This window comes from Rhipicephalus sanguineus, chromosome 4, assembly GCF_013339695.2.
Source record: "Rhipicephalus sanguineus isolate Rsan-2018 chromosome 4, BIME_Rsan_1.4, whole genome shotgun sequence".
NCBI classification, from domain to species: domain Eukaryota; kingdom Metazoa; phylum Arthropoda; class Arachnida; order Ixodida; family Ixodidae; genus Rhipicephalus; species Rhipicephalus sanguineus.
Genome location: NC_051179.1, coordinates 85172242 through 85181404, shown reverse-complemented (window position 1 = coordinate 85181404; position 9163 = coordinate 85172242).

Here is a 9163-nt window from a genome sequence, read left to right as displayed (position 1 = left end):
CCGCAGACATGGGGAACATGAAGAACAGGAACACCATGGTCGTCATGGGGCTTTCTCTATCTCGGCTGAAAAAGAAAGTTCAAAGTTGTCGTTAATTCTCACTCCGAAGTAAATAGAACGAGGGGCTTTTGCCAGCTCAAGTAACTCGATGCAACAAACAGCCACGACTTGTAAGATTGATCTTGAAGTCATTATCTAGGCATGTAAATCTAATGTGGGACATGCATAGGAGAGATCAAAACACGCCACGAAGATATACTCCTTGGCCGTTAAGCTAGTTTATTTGGGAAGTTAAGCTGCGGAACAAAAAAGCTGGGCCTGCATAGGTGTAGGAATCGAATCCTATTCAATTATTTTGCAGACTTGTATAGGTCGTGATCAAACGAGCTGGAGTTGGCAGCACCATTAAAATAATATGTCTCATTTGAGTTTGCTATTGCCTCGTCCGTTAAATTTCAAGCTCCCTGTGCAGCCTTCAAACACTTCCGCTTTAACAAGAACGAGAAATGTACCTGTCATCTCCGACATAATCTCGGAAACATGCTTACTTATCCGACGTAAGCGTGTGTAAGCGTGGACGTTACACTCCGTCGTCTCTAATATTAAAAAGTGGTCGATTTATTCATTGATTCAATATAAGCAACTTCACATGTTAGCGCATGATGACGCGACAAATTTTGGCGATCTGTGACGTCATGATGACGTAACGGGATGGTCTTTTGCATTACTCGTTTGTAAAGATTTTGGCATGTAAGGCTTTTGCCTTAATAACAGTGCAGTGGAGAATGCGTACCTCTTGAACTGGCTGTCGATGATGCGCTTTGTGCGGCCTGTGATGTAGCTGCACTCGCTTGCCACGATGGTGGTGTAGACGACACCAACAATCAGCGCCTTGTGCAGTGTAGTGTACACACTGGAAGCAAGATCAGGAGCCAAACATTGTTTCGAACGGACTCAACGGTAATGAAGCAGGTACGCAGGCAGTACAAATGCAGAATGTACGCGTACATTCTGCATTTGTACGCGTTTTGCCTTCATTACTGCAGACGTAAGCACTCGCCTTGAGAAAATGGTGCATTCTCAAACCAAAGTGGTTTATGGCACACCCTGTTTCCGGAATTGCTTTTTAGGGGCGTAGCTCCTCTTAGTCTAACCTTGTCACGTCTCCGTTGTCCGGCGTATCTCCCGGCAGCCGGCAGTAAACGGCAGTATCTGTCCGGTGGTGGTGGTAGTGGTGGTGGTGTGCGGCGACCACCGTTACTGCGCATGCGCATACCCTCTCCACACACCTCCTCTCCACTCCCCCTCACCATTCCCCATGTCCTCTACTCCTCTCCCATTTCCCTCTCCGCTCACCCTCTCCTCTTCCCCTCTCCCCTTCCCCTCTCCCATACCCCTCTCCAATAAGCCGCTATTTTCCAGGACGTTCTTGCTCTGATGCAAAAACGTCCTTTTGAAATATTGGCTATACACAGAGGTGGCCAAGGAAGACACAGAGAAATTAGTAGGAAAACACGAGAACAACTAAGTCTTTATAGATTGGCGAGAATATCACGCAGATTGCTACAATGCTAAAAAGGCGTATGTTACTTTTTTGCCTCAGACCATTACGATGATATTGTACAGCAGAAATGGCTTTATGACCACTGCAAGATTAAGGCTGACTGGTTATTCGTATTAATATTCTTGCGATACGTTGGTGTAGCCAAAGCTTCGAGTTTTACGCCTCTTAGACACAACATAATTTCAGGGTTTCAAAACGGTGTTAACCAATGTGATCAGCAGAAAAAAAGGCGACGAAATTGTGCTAACATAAATAGCGGTCGTATACGCATACCTGGACGGCATGTTTCTGCACAGACTGTACCGCGAGGTAATGCAGTCCACTTTTGACTGACAATATCAATACTGGTCACGTGTCTCGTACCAAGGAGATGTCTTATGTTACAGGAAAATTCTAGTATTTTGCATTTTTGCGAGATGACGAAGTTTTTAGAATACGGGCGTCATTATATGTACACGTATCGCACCGCAATCGCTTTATAGAAAATAACGTGGAACATAGTATGTAAATAGGACAGCCGAGCGTGGCCGCCAAGATAGCAACGGCGCAAAGCGCACTGATCTGATCTCGTGTAACACTGGGTTCTCACCGTTAATGGGAGTTATTGTTCCTTACAGCTTAACAACGGTATGTTGTAAATTTATTGTTAAAACTCACTTTCTTGCCGAAATGCGCTTGCTTGGCTTTCCAGGATCACTGTCTGCAAATTGAAGAAATTGAAAAATCAACCCAAAACGTAATGGCCTAATTAGAGCTTCTTCTTGTTGTCAAAGGAATGTCATTCACACGCTTTCTTTACAACTCTCACTTTACTTTAGAAAGAAAGATGGGAGGCCCCAACTCGTTTACAAATATAATACATTGAACAAGGGAGGACGTCCCATCCGAACATACACGCTTGTAATATGCGAGAGACGTGTCAAAGTGGTCACCGGCTTTCGAAGTACACAATATTTAGAGTATTTCTAGAATATGATATGATCCTCTATGTCGGTTTCATTTACCCTGACGACTGGGCTGAGAGGAAGAGTGCTTAATTCTTGGCAGCGGGTTTGGTTAAAACACAGCTGCTTGCTAACGAACTCTTGCGACAAGCGTGCGATGAGAACAGGACGGACGGCATCACGCTAGTTCATACGGCGTGGTCCGCAGCCCGCGTCCATAGATCTGGCTGCCTCTTTAAAGCGATAATATTAATTTGTGGGGTTTTACGTGCAAAACCACGATGTGATTATGAGGCGCGCCATTAGGTTGGTACTTAGCGTTCGCTATCTCGACGCTTGATTCGGCTTCAATTCCTCTTTAATTCCATTCTCTGAATGGCATAGCGATGAAGTGAGAGAGCTTCGGCTTGGTGAACTTTCAGTAAGTTTCTCTTTCCAATGTCATTTCGCATCAGGAACATTTATCAGTGGGCGGTAAATTTTTAAACTTCGCTAAAGCCTGCCAGTTCTAAATTTGTCGCGGTTTCCACAGTGTTTGCGATACGCAGTTGATGTCCTATCCTGTGAGTCGTGCGCAGAACAGCGCGCTAAAAACAATAAACCCGTATAACATTCTCTATCCTGAGTGGCAGCGCTATTAGCAGAACCAATTGTTGGCTGTTTCGGTACTTCATACTTTTCATCACAGCGCTGACAACAAGGACGAGGAACGAACTGCGCTATTTCGTAACACGCATACGTCCCGCCACGAAGTCGGCACCACGCACCGACTATGTGTAGGTCGATCTCCGAGACGATGCCACAATGGAGGTGTGGTTTACGCCCGAGCGGTTTGAACACCGTGTTTGGAGGCGATATGGGCAACGAGGTGCCGCTGAGGAGCACCGCTGATGGTCTCAGAGCCGATCCGCACTTCTCGTCGGAATGGCTCGAGGGCGCGACAGCGTGCGCTGCCACGGGTGCCGCCACGGGTACAGCCACAGGCGCAGCCACGGGAACGGGTACGGCCCTAGGTACGGGTACGGCCTCGGGTACGGCCCTAGGTACGGCCTTGGATGCGGCTTCAGGTGCCACCACGGATGCGGCCACGGGTACGGTGACCGGTACGGCCGAAGGTACGGCCATGGGTGCAGCATCGGGTGCGGCTTCGGGTGCTGCCACGGATGTGACCGCGGGTGCGGCCCGTTGCCCGAACGATGAGAGTGGCGCCGACTTTGTCGATTGTTGCTGCTCGGGGTCCACTGCGTCAACTGCGGAGCCCATATAGTGTGCATATGGTAGCCCAATAAAAAGACAGCTCCTTATACTGGATTCTCCCAGTTTAGAAGAACGTTATGTGATAATGTTTGAAGGACATTCCCCTAGATTTTGTAAAATTGTTACACACGAGATGCTCATATTTCTGTTATGCTGTGCACATATTGTTGGTGCCGTGAAAGGAGCACTCACAAACGTTTGAGGTAGTATTCGTCACACAAGGCATATATCTGAACGAAGTCGAGTCTGTCTTTTGTCTGTAATCCATAGTGTTCGTGCTTGCAGAGTTAAGCCTAACCTTTTTTTTTCCGGAAGAAGCTATCGCGAACAGTAAAACATTGATTAAAATACCGTCAAAGAGTACTTTTGTCAGAGACGGTGTAGTTATGGCACCAATGTTTCACTTATTTTTCATTAATATATTCGTTGCCTTTCGCAGTGAAGCCTGTGAAGCCTTTCAGGGGTGGTTATTGTCAAACGCGTGGCAGGTGGATACATACGAAACTTCTGTTCCCATTTTTTCTAGAATATTCTACTTGTGACGTACCCTTGGCAGGTACATCGCTTGTAGGTGCACAGCTAATAGCCCCACGACTAGCAAGTCCACTGGTTGTAGGCCGACTGGTTGTAGGCCTCTCGCTTGTAGATGCATCGCTTGAAGGTGCACTACAACTGCTCACAGGTGCGCGGCTGCACGTAGGCGCTCGGCCTGCAGGCACAGGCCTAGCAGGGGCGCTGCTAGTAGGCACACCAGTCGTAGGCGGTGAAGGACTGCCGGCGCCTGAACTCGCAGTCCCCGCTGTAGGAGACTCACTCAGCGCCTCGGGCAGCAGTGTGAGAGGTGCGAGCAGCGCATGTTCGAGCAGCGAGGTGGTCGAGTTGCCTGCGTCAGCGTGCAGCGGGTTATTAGACGAAGAGTTTTTATGCATGTACTTGACAAATGAGCACAGCGCGCTCTTGGTCGTCTTTACACAGTGAAGAAGCACGTGGACATCTAAAGATAGTGCAGTGCCTGGCCATGTCTTGGCGTGACAGCAAGATCACATGTCGTTAGAAGACTTATTTCTTTCGCTGAATCTAACACTTGAGGAACGAGCTACGGCACGTAGCTCAGGAGAGCCTAGAAATCCGAGGTACTTTCTGAGAAATTTAAGGTGTTCGGCCCACCTGCTAAACTTCTGAGATTTAATTTATCTTAGGCTTCTGCCACCACCATTGTAAAACTATATTTTTGACTTTGGGAAAGAACGCTCATGAAAGGCTTGCGTCGCGGTTCCTGTCAATTGCTTATCCTTCTTATATGACTTTTTGCTTGTCTTAAATGTCAGTAAAATCGCGGTATCAACTGACCATTAGTACACATTCTAGCTATGACTAGGTGCAAATCTAGCTGAACTGGTTAGTAGACAAATAATTAATTAATTTAATATCTGGGGTTTAACGTCCCAAAACCACCATATGATTATGAGAGACGCCGTAGTGGAGGGCTCCGGAAATTTCGACCACCTGGGGTTCTTTAACGTGCACCTAAATCTAAGTACACGGGCCTCAAACATTTTCGCCTCCATCGAAAATGCAGCCGCCGCGGCCGGGTTAGTAGACAAATAGCTTCCCATTGTAGCAACAGAATAGCTGACAAAGGAAGTGGCTAAATGGACGACGCCTGCGGAGACACTTAGGTGTGATTGGGTTAGAAAGCCTGCGGATACGTGATAAAGGTGCTCACAGAAAGCACGCAATTTCGGATTAGGAGGGAAAGTTTCTGTCACTATAACAAGAGGAACATTTTAAAGTTATGTACTGGAATGTCAGAATATGTTTTAATATTGAGGAATACTGCTGTTCATGGTACGGAAGCAATTAAAAAATTCTCTATGTATGTCGCGATTACGCGGAGCCGCCTAGTTCGTGTTCACTTTGCCTTCGAAAGTTAGTACAGTGGAATATCTTTGATATGATTCTGCATAATTCGCTTTTCGGCCTAATACATTTTTATTTTTATTCCCGGCGAACGTCCCGTGGAACTAAAGCGTTTTCATGCGGGTAATATGGTCATACTTTTGCCCAAAATTGAATATTACGACCCCGAAAGAGGATCTTGACCGATATATCTAGAAATCCTTCGTATGCATTCTTCAGTGTACTAGCTTCTTTTTTTTTTACTTTTCAGAAGAATTGACTCCCAGATGTTGAAAAGAAGGAAGTGCAGCGCAAATTGACCAGCTGCTTCAGTGTTGCTCAATAGAAGTAAGTTCCTAACGGAGTATTCATATTTTCCTCCTGTTTTATTTTCCGGTTCACATGAAAAACTTATCCATGAGATTCCACTGTATTCGTGCTCCGTTAACATCTCGTGGGTCCCGATATAGCTGACAGCATTAGATGAGTAAAAAATATCATGGGCAGTGCACGTAGGTGTAAGTTTTTAACAACATGAATGAGTAGGAGTTAGTGAAGATATATCGGTACTGCTGCGGTAGGGGACCACAGTGCTGGAAACCAAAAGCCGACTCACCTCGGTGCACATGGTCCGTGCGTATGTGTGACGTCTTAGAATGTCTGGTGTCCGGCTCTAGCGGGGACATGTTCCCGTGCCTCGAGACATCTGCGCTCGACATTAGTGCGCGGAAAGAATCGCGATGCAAGGCGTGCATCTGGGAGCGCTCGTGCAGGCATTCGACGACGTGGTCCTGCAACGATGATGAGCCAAGCCACGGCGCAAAGAACTGTGAACCATTCAGTTAAAACCATGGAGTTCGATACCACAATTAATGCAAAGAGTACACTCTGACGCTGCAGACAGTTTGGCAACCACGTGAATAATGGTCAGTGGGTGGACGGGTCTGATCTCCGTGCGTCTTTTATAGCTTCAAACGTTGTTCGATCGTTGAGATAACAATTAGTTCCACACAAAGGGAAATTCGGCGTCGGCGTCGCCGTGATGACCTTTGTAAATCATGTTTCGCGCAATTTACGCAGTGGAAAGAGAGGTAAATGTGTGAAAAGCAGCCAAGAAATATGGTAATTTAACGCGTTTGTTCCCCAGGCGTTTGGGGGAGTCTTCAACGGGTTTCCGTATGAAAGTTTCTAAAGGGCAATCAATCCTGCTAAACCTTCTAAATAAAATCGGGAGTCGTTTCATTGCAGCAAGTGTTATGTTACAGGAACGCACTCTTGTTCTCCATTTAATACACAGAACGCGTGCGCGTGTCATTGGAGAACTTCCAAATGATTTACACACTGTAAAGCCAACAAAAACAGTGCTAACGAAGTGCGCATCCACAGACCACTGCGCGAGTTACTAGTTATGCCACCAGAATATCGACAGCAATTTCTGCCAACGTTAATGTAAAAAAATGGTTGTTCACTTTAAGGTAAATCTTGCGTTCGGGTAGGAAGCTAACACAATGTCACTGACTTCTATGTTCTGCATGGTACGGTTGATGAAGGCGGCGAGCACGAGCGTGACGAAGGCAGCAGGCAGGAAGAACGAGGCAGTGAAGGCGACGGTCATGAGTCCTGCGAACAGGGGCTTGACAGGCGCGCCCCGCCAGCTGAGCAGCCACAGTGACAGGCGCGTCCACAGCGGCGTCAGGTCAACGGCCACGTACAGCAGCAGCAAGCCCACCATGCTCATAATGTCCACCTGTCGTTGCAGGAATCAAAACGACCATAGGCTCCCTATGTTCGTCCCTTAACCCACAGCACGTTCTTGTAGCGATAAACAAGAACGGAAAAACAACAGGAAAGGGTAGTGCTGAACAGATATTGCAAGCTACAAATGTGCCAATAATATACTTCATGCACTTGTGTGCTGTATTCCAGGCAGTTAGGTGATTTCTGGTTGGCTGCGGGAGAAATCACCTCATAGCCTTTAAACGATCATATCCGCAATGCTGCTTCTGCGGCGAATCCGCTTCCCTTCGCGACACGGTATACGAGGCTGCACATAATCGCCAATACCCCCCACCGCCCCCCACACACACTTTGGCACACCGAGATTAGGGAGAGAAACTTGGGCAGCTCCAACCACGAGAATCATCTAAGGCCGGTCGCGAGGGCCAAGGATGCTGCCCGAGTTCAATGCGTCCTGGGCAAAAGGAGCCTTAGCTATATTGTGAATAAATGCCTTTATTCACTGTCTTCGAGGAAACAGTGCTGCCTGGATGAGACAGCATTTTATACGTTCAACAGTGTTGCATATATAAAAAGGTGTATAATAAAATTAGACATCCGTTCTTCAGATTGGCGAAGTCACCAACGTATTATCAGGCTGGTTGAACCTGTTGAATAGCCTGTTGAACTCTTCGTGAAGCAGTGAAACTCTCTTTGTGGTTCGTAGGAAAGTGACATCGTGAACGCTCTATTAAGAGGGCGGAAATTACTTGGCATTGACATATAAAGTGGCTGCACGGGCTACACTTGACTGGAACATATGTTTGTATGTCTGCGCGTGCATACGTGTATGTGTGTGTTGCTTGAAGTAATACTTGAGTGCTAATATAATACTCTGAGTGCTATAAATATAATGTCAAGGTTACCTGCGTTATGGATCCGAGGTCAGAGGTGAACGTTTTAAATGTTCCGCATTTTTGAATGATCAACGGCTTGTCAATGTGTACAAATGTATACAAAGTGACCCGCTGTAAGGTATGCACTCACGTGAGCGCCAAGCGGAAGCCTGTTGACATTTTCTAACCTTCGGTCAATTAAATATTTAATTATAGCACTTACCACAAGGTGGCGTTAAGCTTACTTTTATACACTCAAAAGTGGACCGGATTGCAGTCGATTGAGGCGCAAGCCACATTTTTCTGCTAGGTTAAAGAGGTAGCACTCGAAAATAGGCATTATAGTCAGCACGGGAAAAAGAAATCGGATTTTAAAAATGTGGTGGAACAGACACATTTCCTTCGATAGCAATGCTTTTAAATGCTTAAGCGTACATTTACATCAAGGTTTAGCATAATCGCATGGTACGAAGGAACACACCGCACCGACCTGATTATCGATCTCACCCGGAAGTCGATTCTCGGGCAGACCGATAAGCGCTTCCGCCACCGTGGGGAAGAGGCTGATCACGGTCAGCGGCAGCGCCTCCAGGATGGTCATCAACACGACCAGCAGCAGCAAGTACAGGCACTTGGGTATCTGAGCACACGTCGAGACAGCAGCGACGTTACAGGCATACATTTTGGTGTTTACGAGCAAAAGATAAACATGCACGAACTGTATATTTCGTACACTACAAGTTTTGCAACAATACGTTTATGAAACTGCGCATTTCCCATGACAGAAATGTCATGGGGAATTATATTTGCGGACGTCAATATTGGACCTTCCTGTTTGGGTACGCAACAATTCAACGTCATCTGATCGTTACAGTTAGCGTTTATGA